Source organism: Schistocerca serialis, chromosome 1 (assembly GCF_023864345.2).
Source record: "Schistocerca serialis cubense isolate TAMUIC-IGC-003099 chromosome 1, iqSchSeri2.2, whole genome shotgun sequence".
Lineage (NCBI taxonomy): Eukaryota > Metazoa > Arthropoda > Insecta > Orthoptera > Acrididae > Schistocerca > Schistocerca serialis.
Genome location: NC_064638.1, coordinates 516,894,384 through 516,907,478, shown reverse-complemented (window position 1 = coordinate 516,907,478; position 13,095 = coordinate 516,894,384).

Sequence of the window (13,095 nt, the reverse complement as noted above, 5' to 3'; positions counted from 1 at the left end):
CCTTACTTTAATGACAGGGTGGGAAATGGTTTTTTGAATAACTGGTTTTCCTGCAAAAGAGTGTCTCGGATGTCGTCAAAAGTAATAACATTTTCGTGAACAAGATTGTCTGTGTCAAAAGTATTGCTTGCGTTGCTGGAAGATGCAACCTGTACTGTATCTAGTCAAATTCTTTCTGACGTGCTGTTGTTTGCGGGAGGATGCTGTGACATTTCAACTATTTGTACTGTTCTGTTATTTCTTCCTGACGTATTAGGTTCGGGATGATATCGACTTTCTGGTTCGTTCATTATAATTTGTTGTTGCGGATGATTCTGCTGCTGGAAAGACCTACTGTTATTAGATGTACGCTGAAATCTGTGCTCATTACTTTTACGTCTGTCATGATAGTCATTGCTATACGGCGCGTTGCGATAGGAATTGAAATAATGTGTTTTCTGTACGTACTGATTTCCTTGTTGCGATGCGTTGTTATTTGGTGGAGCCGACGCTATACATGTAGGCGGCGAAACATTAAAGCTTGGTTGACCTTGCACATTACATTGTTGGTTAGGTATGCTAACCGGCTGGTTTTGTTGTTATGGGGAAAAGCCTCTGTTGTTACCAAACTGTGTTTCCTGTTGCTGATAATTATGACGATACTGATAATTAAAAATTTTGTCTGTTATTTAAGTTCTGGTGGTTTTCATTCCTGGAGCGTCTATCACCTTTGCTATTAAAATAGCGTGGCTGGTCGTAATTACTGTATGCTTGTTGGCCTTGGTTGTGATGTGAAAAATTTTTGTTTATGAATGAATAGTCTGATTGCTGAACTTCCAAAATCTGTAGCAGATCTCTAAATGCCGAAATATTTTCTTTCTGCTGTCCTATTAAAAGTAATACTCTTAACCATCGTGGTAATTTAGAAATACATAACTGGATAAGTGCTGATTCACTGTATGGCTCACTTAAGTATTGGTTTTGTTGTACCATGTGTTCAAAAAATTGCGTGACAGTGGGAAAATTTGAGTTCTCATAATTCGGTAAGCTAATTAATTGATCCTTGATTCCGCGCTGTGTCGTTTTCGACCAATACGCTGACAGAAAAGCATTCTGAAATTCTTCTACCGAGTAGCATTGTCTCGCGATCGGTCTCATACGACTTGCCGGTTCGCCTTCCAAAAAACTGCAAATAAATTCAAGTTTGTGTTACGGGCCAAGTTGGTGGAAAAGCAAAACTAAATTGTTGTATCCAATCCAAGGGGTGAATTCGTGTTCTGTCATTCTTAAATACCTTAAATTTTCTCACGGATGGAAAATGCTTATAATCAAAATTATCGTCTGTGTAAGTCTGAACAGGTTCAGGATTGTATGATAATCTGTTTGTCCGTGACTGTTCGGAATCTAAGTCACGTACACTCTGTAAATTACCTAAATTATACTGGCTGAGCGAGTGTGAGAAATATTCGGAATGTGGCGTATGCTGTGCCGCGTTAGAGGCTGAAACATTTTTCATCTCTGTCACTTCTTGCTGTAAAGACGACACTTTTCTACGCAATATATTATTGGACGAACTCATCTCACTGATTGTCTGCTGTAAATTTTGGAATTAGGGTGTTTGATTGAACGAAATTGGTGACGTATTGTCTGATTTAGTGTCATTGTTATTTTCGATAACCTCAATACGACTAGCCAGTTCATCAAATTTTTCAGTCAATGCTTTAACCTGATCATCATTTTTAGTGTCACAAGCATTAATTTGTTTTTGGATTTTACGTGTGGTTTTGTTTAATTTCTTAACGTCTGCTTTAATAGCATCGGGATCCTGTATTAATTCTAACTGTTCAAGTCTGTTGGTCATTGTCTGAAAGTCTACTGTATATTTATCTTCCAAAGTCTGAATATTAGTATCTGTTTTTGTTTTTAGATCGGATACTTCACCACGCATTTCAGTGTTCAACTGTTTGATAGTATTGATTTCGTCTGATACTGTAGCAATGTTGTTGTCTACGTATGTTTTTGCTTTCGTAAATCACTTACGCTTATCTTCCTGTATCTGTACAGTAATTGTTTCCATGACTTGTTTCTTTACTTTATTCTGTTCCTGTATAAATTTACGGTAACGCGTTTCACTGTTTTGTAGGTGGTGATTAAAACGTTCGTCAATTTGGCTGTTCTGTTGGTCAAATTTCGTGTCTACTTTCGCATCCAGTGTGCGTGAAAGTTCTGATGACATTAATTTAAACTCGTCGCGTAACTGTGTTGCGTTTTCAGAACATTGTTTAGCGACTGCACTAATTTCATCTCTAAGTAATTTAGATGTGGCTGCATGTGTATTACTTAATTCTTGTGCCACAGATCTAATTTCTTCACTACTGTTCCTAGCACAAGCCTTAATTTCCTCACGTAGTTGTTCTTTAGTATCATGACATTGCACGGCAACGGCTGTAATCTGTTCACTAAGTTGTTTGAAATTGTTGTCTTGTTTATCATTCGACTGTTTGAGATTTTCATTAAGTTGTTTGTTCGATTCATTGAGTTGTTGTTTGAGATTTTCATTAAGTTGTAGCAATAATGCCATAACTCGATCCATGCCAAAATTAGCTCCTGTATTCTCTGTGCTATGTGATGGTGTATCTGCACGTGTCACGTTTTGTATAACCATTTGGTCATTGTCTGATTCAGAAAAAGGTTTGCTAATCGGATGTGCTCTGTTGGTCACTACATCGGAATCAAATAAATCTGATGCGTTTTGTATATATTGTTCACCTTCGTTAGAAACATTTGTCTGTTCACTGTGTAAATTTTGCGAATCAGATGTTTCAAAATGGGCAGCGTTCATTGTAACGGAACGTGCTGCGTCATCAATTGCCGTTAAATTTACAGTGGACGCAATTGAATTTGTTTGCTCATCATTAGGATTAAAATCATTACTAGTGGTCGGTACGCACTGATTATCTGTAATTAGAGGATTATCATTATGACACTGAGTGTCGCTAGTATTATCGGTCGAATTATTCGAGTCGGCTTTCTCACCCATTGCACATCGCGATGTACTGTTAGCAGTTTTTCGCGGCATTTTCACAAATCAAAGCTAAGCACAAACTCAAACAAAGGCGAAGTAAAAATGGAACAAACACAATTACAACAAAGAGCAATAAATTGCCGATGATCTGCGAAAGAAAGAGTGACAAGTTAGTAAATGAGTTGCGCCAGATGCAAACTCCATTTAACATTAAGTAAATAAGAGCAGATATATGACTACTTCTCTGAAATTCACAACGAAAATACGATCCTGGCCGGTTGTCGACAAGTGTAACCTCCTCACAAAATAAATTCCGTAACCTCCCAACAGTAAAAAACAATATAATTATTTCTTTCTTTCAGTGTAACCTCCCAACAGAAAACGTCCGTAACCTACCAATAATACAATGTGACTAACCTCTCAATTAAATTGCGACTCACTTATAACCTTTCAATAATTGACTGCGAATTTAAACTGGTAAATTTTGGACGTCAGCAGTGCTGCGTCATGGCCCTGAAAGATCATACTGAATAAATTGAAAATTCTTACCTCAATGAAGTCGCCGGATAACGCATATATATCTGCTCTTACAATAAATTTTTGTGGCACAGCCCAGTGCAATGCTGGCCGATAGATTTGTCATGTATAAAAACAACAACTGATTTTTCTTAGCAATAATCGAGATGACCATGGATTGGAGAAACTAGTAAATTCTTTAAATTGAGATGAGTGATTGTCAAAAGTTACTTTTTATAAGAAAGATTATTATTAAGAGATTTTTTTAGAAACATTTACATGGGACTTGATGTAACAATACTACATATGCTCGAGGCTGCTTTTACCTTATACTCAGGCTCCGCCATCGCTCCGCACGACCGGCCCAACCAACTCCGTACACACGACTCCTAGCTACTACTTACTCCTACTGCTACACAGTTCCTACTGCACACAACACTGCTCTTTGGTCTGAGATTCTCTTATAGCTCACATATCGCAGGCAGCGCGTGAGCAATCCATCGCAATTACATCTGCTCGAATGCGCTAACAACAAATTCCTTAATCATGGACCTCTTACAAGCTGTTCTTTATACCGGACTGCTCGCGGTGTGCCTCGATGTACTCCGTTAACCCTATCTGGTAAGGCAGTACTGCAAAAGAGGAGGACAAGCGTAGTATAAGCAGTGTCTTTAGCAGATCTGTAGCATCTGTCGATAAAACGCAGTGTTTGGTTCGCCTTTCCCAGAACATTTTTTGTATGTTCTTTCCAATTTAAGTTATTTGTAATTGTTATTTCTACGTATTTAGTTGAATTTACGGCCGTTAAATTTGATTGATTTATCGTGTAACCGAAATTTAACGGATTCCTTTTAGCACTCATGAGAATGAATTCACAATTTTTCATTATTTATGGTCAACTTCCAATTTTCGCACTATACAGATATCTTCTATAAATCGTTTTCCAATTTGTTTTGATCTTCTGATGGCTTTTTGTGTATTTGTGTATTTAAACCGGGAACCTAGAAACTACGAAGAAGCTTCGCCCGCCGTAGCCCTCAGTGGTTCACAAACCCACAACAGGCCGCAGCAGTCCACCCACCCCACCGCCGACCCACACCGAACCCAGGTACGGTTCGGACTCCATTGGACCCCCCACCCCTGGGAACGTCTCTACCAGACACGTGTAGCCCCAAACGTTGGCGTGGTAGAGTAATTACGGTGTACGTGTATGTGGAGACAGTGTTTGCACACCAATCTCCAGCATAGTGCACTGATGCGGAATAAGGGGAACCAGCCCGCATTCGCCGAGGCAGATGGAAAACCGCCTTCAAAAACATCTACAGGCTGGCCGACACACCGAATCACGACACTATAGTCTGACGGGCGGATTCGTGCCGGGGACCGGCACGCCTTCCTACTCGGGAAGCAGTGCGGTAGATCGAGCGGCTAGCCGGGAGGGCTTCTGATGACTTTACCAGGACTAAACGACAGCGTCATCTGCGAAGAACATAAGAAAGGTGCGTCTATAGTCTCCTAAATCCTTTTATAGATAAGGAACAGCACAGGGCCTATAACACTCCTTTGGGGAACGCTGGAAATCACTTCTCTTTTACTCGATGCCTTTCAGTCAGTTAATACGAACAGTGACCTCTTCGACAGGAAAACATGATTCCAGTCGCATGCCTGAGATGATATTCCAACAGCACGCAATTTGATTACAAGCCACTTGTGAGGTACGGTGCAAAAACCTTTTGGAAACCTTGTCGATAGTACTCTCCACTTCGTGTGAGTATAGAGCTAGTTGTGTTTCACAAGAGCGATGTTTTCTAAATCCGTGTTGACTGTGTGTCAAACGACCTTTCTCTTCGAGGTAATTCATGATGTACGAATACAATACATTTTCCTCGATCCTGCTGCATATCGATGTTAATGATATGGACCTGTAATTTAATGGATCACTCCCATTGCCTTTCTTGAATATTGGTGTGACCTGTGAAACTTTCCAGTCTTTGGGACGGATCTTTCGTCAGGCGAGAGGTTTTGGATGATTCTTAAGTATGGAGCTGTTGCATCACTACACGCTGGAAGGAATATAGTAAATAGACTGGACCGCAGGACTTGCTTTAATTAAGTGATTTAGGTTTCTTCGTTGCTCCAATGATATCTACTTCTACCTTACTCATGTTTGCCGCTGTTCTTGATTCAAATTCTGGAATATTCACTTCGTCTTCTTTGGCGAAGGAATTTCGGAAGTCTATGTTTAGTAACTCTGCTTTAGCAGCACTGTCATCGATAGTATTTCCTTGCTGTAGCGCAGAGAAGGCACTGATCGTGTCTTGCCGCTAGGATACCTTGCATACGACCATAATCTCTTTGGATTTTCTGCCAGATTTCGAGACAATTAAGACCAGAGTCGGCTTGGGATCCCTGAGGTCGTATGGTGGGTCAACTGAAAGGTGTCGTCTGGTCAGTGGTCGTATCCGGGTATGCTCCCATCGAGGCGAACGGCTCATGCTCATGTCACGATGAAACGTAGTGGGTCAATATTATGTTATGAAGGACATACACCTGTGATAGTTGAGCTGTCTTAAAATTAGCTCACGATAATACACTCAATTCGGCAGCGGAAGGACCAAGCGCACATACTCAGAAATAAACTCGTACAAGTATTCGCAATTTTGTTTTACGGCGTAACTCCAACGAAAACGACCAGCTCAGAAAATTGAGCAACAACAATAAGGACCACCAGAAATGAACATCACTATTTCTTTAAAACATGTGTAATTTAAACATTCTCTGTAGGTGTAACGTTTTCTACCGACTCACGGAGGCGTGTCCGGCATCCCAAAACTGTTTCCTCCTTAAATAGATAGCAATTATTGTACAGAGGGGATCACACTATTCATCGATCTAAAACACACATAAAAAGCAATCATAACAGATGTCTTAGAATAAGCAATCAATGAGTTTTACCCTACAGAACGTGGAAAACGTTACAAATAAATCCCCTTGGTAAAAGACAATGGAACAGTTTGACTAATGTGATTTGAAAACCGAGTTACATTGCTAGAACAGATCTTAAATCACCATCTATAGAAATTTAAACCTTGGCTAAGGCTTAAATAAGCAAGGTTTCACCAAAACTTGGCCAAAATACTAAGATAAAAAATATAAAAGATCTTCCAAAAATCTGATTTCAAAAAGCACGTCATGTGCAAAGGATAAAAAGCTTCCAAAATCTCTCCGACTCTCCCCCCCCCCCCCCCCCCCGCAAAAAAAAACAGTATGTTAACCACGACCAAAGCCAAAGAGTATATTATAAAATACGTTTATTTTTAAAACAATTTAAAATATTCAAAAACATTTAGCAGGAATAAACGTGCGTGATCATCTGCAATTTTAAAGACACTCCACCAATAACCACGAAGATGATTAATCTGAGTAATCAAACTGCTTAACGGTTGTCAGCCAGAGTTAAATGTCGAACAGGCCGGTGAACCGCATAACAGCACAGTACACCACTCGCAGTATGCAACTTGAGCACAAACGCTCAGAAACACAATCACAACAAAAAGTTTTTATTTGAAGGTGTTGCTGCAGCGTACATGCAATGCAGCGCGACTTCAATGCAGGTATATAAGCACCGACATGTAGGCAAGAGATTAGGGTGGCATTCGTGTCGTTCCAACTTGCATGCGGTAAACGCGGAAACGCGAACTATGGCGATGTCATTACAAAATGTGTCCCAATAGAACCAACGCGCTGTTTTTGTTTTCTTGGGTGTTGGAGGATGGTAGACATCCATTGGAGAGTGAAGAATGTGTATGAGTAAGTACGCCTGTCGAAAAGCACCATTATGGAATAGTGTGCCAAATAATCGTGTTGGCTGGAATTCGGCACAAGACGCCGGTTGATCTGGGGGGGGGGGGGGGCAGTTCACCAGCTCTATAGTCCTGATCTCACCCCGTGCGATTATCACGCGCTTGGTCCCTTAACAAAGGACTTGAAGGGTATATGATGCCTGTCGGACGAGGAAGTGCAGCCGTCAGATACTGACTTCCTCACGCAGCAGGGTACGGTGTTTCCCCAAAAACGTATCCTCAACCTGATGCGGCTATGGGATGATTGCCTCAATGCTCAAGGCGATTTTGCCTGAATGGCATATCGATTCTCGACCGTACGGCAATCCAAAAGAACCTTTTTGATCGCCGTTTGTATTAAACAAAGTTAATTAGTGGATGTAAAGCTCACCGTTTATTGACTTCTGTTCTTTCTTCTTTTCATGCTATGAAAATCCATAAGCAATAGGACGAAATTCAGTCAAATTAGCAGATGACACATGCTGTACTTGTTGCAACTGTTGACCTTCAGATAATCCAAACACAACATTCAGCAATGCATAAACAGCTCGTAATCTAGACAGAAAACTGTCTGGCACACCAAGGTTAACACTGTTGCACCAATGATCGGTTTAGACTCAAGAGATAAATTGAAATTCCACTTTACTTTGAGGTGACGCTGAGAACATAAACCTCGTATAAATTATGTCACCGAGCTTCCGTCCAAGGTAACACTGCGCCCTTCACTAGGCATCAACACGTGTGAACAGTTTCCCCTTTGTCCGACAAGACTCACTTTCAATTTCTGAAGGTGACAAGACCGTCAGGCGGTCGGTTTACTGCGCTTTAATACCCTCATAGCTCGACTCCGCTGCCTCCTAGCAAGATGCCGACGTAACCGTTGCCTAGAGACAAGGCGTCGGTATCTTCGTATATCGATAGCGAACCGGTTCAATAGTAATCGAAGCCACCATGACAACCGTTTACTAAATGAACATTATTGCCAGATATCCGTATCCCTTCATGGTTGATATCTTCCGCGACAGCGAAGGCATCTTCCATCAGTGTAACTGTCTATATCACTAAGCCAGTAGCGTGGTACAGTGGTTTGAGGAGCATGATAGTGAACTCGTGTTGTTCTCTTCTCCACCAAATTCGCCTGATCTAAACCTGATGGAACATCCGTGACTCTAGCGGTTGCCATCTCAGCGCTCACCAACAACCTGGTCGTAATTTACGGGAACATAGTCCATAAACAGGACTTGTCAAATTCATGCCGTGCAGAACCACTGCAGTAGTGGTTCAAGGGCTGACAAATATTCTATTAAACAGGAGGTCATAATGTTTTGGTTCATCAGTGTATGTTTCTCTTTTCAAATTGAAGTACAAACAGGATGACACATCCATGGTCAAATTTCAGCTTTGGTGTATGTATAGCTTCATACCACTGACACTCTCTCTCTCTCTCTCTCTCTCTCTCTCTCACTCTCTCTCTCTTTCTCTCTCTCTCTCACACACACACACACACACACACACACACACACACACACACAAGAGCGAACGTGTGAGTATGAGGAAGGTAGAGCACTCACAGGTTGGCAACATTCATAACTTGCACAGAAACCACATGAACAAATATCAAAACTGTGCTGAGTACGGAACACGTGAAACCATAGTTCTATTTCTGTTGTGAAGTTGTACAATGTGAGGTGAGGTGAGAATAATGCAGAGTACGAGAAAGTAGTTTCAAAAAAGGCGAAAAATTCCCAAGAGTAAATGTGTAACCAAGTTCCTTCCGACCATGGCCTCCGCTATTAGCAAAGCAAAGGTAAATGGTTTACAGAATGTCAACAAGAGGCATAAACATCATAAGTAAATTGTACGCCAAACTCATACGAAAATAGTTTTCAATCTATAGGGACACAAAATGTAGAGACATACTATGTATCCATATTTCCAGAATAATCACAGTACATGTTTCATAAACAAAGGTAAGACATTCCTGATATAAAATACTCTTTAACTGCAGCAAGCTTATGGAAAAACCAACTTGACTGATTGGGACGGTTGTTGCGGAAGATGGCCATGATAAAAAATATATTTAACATTTTCGTTATACATTCTTGACCCTGAAGCGCCTAATAAGTGGTTTCTGAGATAACGATTTATCATCTTGTTTTCCAGGTAGATCCTTCATTTCGCGTATTTCAAGGTCCTCAGTTTTAATGCGAAGTTTCTCACTAATCTCAATTATTATGCTGTTCCTTAATGCTTTTGTTATTCATTTGTTTTCTTTCTCGTTCTGGAATAAGTGTTCAGCTGACGTACTCAACAGGTCCAGTAATACATCCTCTCTTTCACACAGGCATCGGCGACTCTTATCACTGATGTTCTTTCAGTTAGAATTTTAATCAAATTTCCACATTTTTTTTCTTTTATTTCAGTGCTTCTTTAATTTACAGACTCAACAATAGAGGAAAAAGACAGTATACCTGTCTTAAGCTCTTTTTAATCCGAACGCTTTTCTATTGCTCGACATTCGTGTTGCTCCTTCTTGTTTCTTGTACATATTGTATATTAATAAGTTTGTTTGTGTGGCCATCAACTGCAGAAAGCACAGAAATATTATTTTTTGTAAATAAAAATTACATTTTCTTGATGCAATGTATTTTATTTCTTTCAGAACCGTTTCATCTTTTATTTGAGGCGTCTTCAGTGGAATTTAGAATGAAATATTTTTATTTTGATATGTGGTATTTGTAGATTAAAAACAGTTCATATTTTGTTTTTTACACAAAGAAGTGATTATTTACAGTTCTAAGTGTTTTTGGTTGGCATTTGCGTTTCCTTTCATCTGGTCATATGATGGAGGTCGCACTATAACATCATTTGCGGATTGTAAGCACGTTTTCGAGTTATGATCGTTTTTCGACATAATTTTGATATATGTTTGCCCTTATTGCTGTGGAGTACTATTAGGTTTCTGTCGCTAGTTGTACATATTAAACTGTGGTTTAAAGTCGTAACTACTGTGTGTTCACTTTATGTCTCATCCTGTTTGGTTTGTTTACGTGCATGTTGCTAACCTAACGAAGTAAATGCTGAAAACTAACATCTATTAATTTCTGTTCTGTTTATCTTTCTCTCTCTCTCTCTCTCCGTGTGTGTGTGTGTGTGTGTGTGTGTGTGTGTGTGTGTGTGTGTGTGTGTGTGTGTGTAAGAAATAGAGAAGGGGTGTGTATTTATATGTATTATTATCTGTGGGTGTATGTTTGTGTGTGTGGGCGGGTGAGTGGGTGAGTGTGAGGGTGAGTGGGTGTAGGTGTGAATGTGGATGCGGGTGTGTTGGTGGCTATTGAGGAAGAGTTGTAGAAAGCTGAAAATTAATGTAACAGCTGTCAGAGAGCAGTTGGAAGTTTTTGTGTTCAGTTGATTTAAGTTTTGGTTTAAATGTTTTGTGTGGGGTTCATGGACAAGTGAGTGGGAAGGGGTTGGGTGGTATTATTATTACGATAATAATCTATTATTATTACGATAATAATCCTCTATTGGAATGTTACTCTATTATTCTATCTTTTAGCGTAAACAATGAATTGTTTGTCATGTGTACCTGATCATTCAAAACGGTTCGTTTTCTTTTCTGCTTTGGTTCCCGGTATGTGGTATTTTTCTCTCCCCGTTTGGAGGAATTTTTTGTTGTTGGTTCTAATTGTTTTCATGTCTTCTGCTCTAGAATTTGAATTGTGATTGTGTTCTGCGGATGTGAAGTGTTCCAGGCTCTCTTGTGTTCTTTGTATCTGATATCAGATGTTCTGCCTGTTTGTTACGTTTCGTAAGTGAATTGTAGTGCGGTCTGCAGCATGTTACCAAGTGAGAGGAAATGCAGACAGATGCCGACCAAAATGCGAAGAACTGTAAGCAGTCAATTATTTACGTAAAAACAAGACGTGAACTGTTTTGTAATCTACAAATAACGCATATCAAAACAACACTGTATAATTCTCGATACTATTGAAGATGCCTCAAAAGAAAAAGGGGAAACGAATCTGAAAGAATAAAGTGCAGGAAGAAAAGGTTTTTCTTTTTCTTTTTACTAAACGAATATTGTATAATGTCTGCCTTTCCCTTAGAGGTGTACCACTTGGCGAATATATTGCGAACACATATCCTGTGGATACACTTTACGTGTCTTTAATGCAGTGGTTTCCATTGCCTTCTGCATCTGCATGCCGTTGATCACTGCTAATTCTACCGCCTTTAGGGCAGTTACCCACCCCTAGGACAAGAGAGTGCCCTGAGCCTCTGCCTGCTCCTCCGCCCTCTTTGACAAGGCCGTTGGCAGAACGAGGGTGACTTCTTATGTCGGAAGTCTTCGGCCGCCAATACTGATTATTAATCAAGATTTAAGCAGTGGCTGAATTCGGATCCGGGACCGAGGACGTTTTGATTACTTATCAAAGACGCTACCCTTCTTTTCCTAATCCACAAAAACAGTAACAAAATTAGCTAGCTTACAATGAAATGAAATAAGTAAGGTGACAGATAATTGCAGTCATAAATTACAGAATGAGGAATGATATTCCGTCTTTAGCAGTAGCACACATTTAGAATCTTTACTGTCACCTTCAACTGGTGGCAGTTCAGCATGCACATTTTCTTCTTCCGCAGCCTGAGGTTCCTGGTCATCATTTCGCAGGCACAAATTAATCATTCAGTAAATCCTTGACGTGTGTTCCTTCCAGGATAAATTACTGGACAGAAGACAAGTCCCGAACAGCGACATCGCAAAGTCCTTCGCTGCCTTGTTATTTTTTGTCAGTTCCAGGCTTTGAAACGCATCCTTTGGGAGTTCAAAAACATTCCTTTATGACAGACACCAGATGTTTTCCGTCATATTTTTGTATCTGCTGTACTACTGATCCACGTGTTCCTAACCTATACCCATTTTGTTGAAGACAATTCGGAGAATGTTACCATATTTCTTATTGTGATTCTGATACATAAGTGTTTTCTCGAATTCATTTTCTATATACATCTTGTGTTCAGTATGTTCCTAGACTACAGGTGAAAATCTACACTCCTGGAAATTGAAATAAGAACACCGTGAATTCATTCTCCCAGGAAGGGGAAACTTTATTGACACATTCCTGGGGTCAGATACATCACATGATCACACTGACAGAACCACAGGCACATAGACACAGGCAACAGAGCATGCACAATGTCGGCACTATTACAGTGTATATCCACCTTTCGCAGCAATGCAGGCTGCTATTCTCCCATGGAGACGATCGTAGAGATGCTGGATGTAGTCCTGTGGAACGGCTTGCCATGCCATTTCCACCTGGCGCCTCAGTTGGACCAGCGTTCGTGCTGGACGTACAGACCGCGTGAGACGACGCTTCATCCAGTCCCAAACATGCTCAATGGGGGACAGATCCGGAGATCTTGCTGGCCAGGGTAGTTGACTTACACCTTCTAGAGCACGTTGGGTGGCACGGGATACATGCGGACGTGCATTATCCTGTTGGAACAGCAAGTTCCCTTGCCGGTCTAGGAATGGTAGAACGATGGGTTCGATGACGGTTTGGATGTACCGTGCACTATTCAGTGTCCCCTCGACGATCACCAGTGGTGTACGGCCAGTGTAGGAGATCGCTCCCCACACCATGATGCCGGGTGTTGGCCCTGTGTGCCTCGGTCGTATGCAGTCCTGATTGTGGCGCTCACCTGCACAGCGCCAAACACGCATAC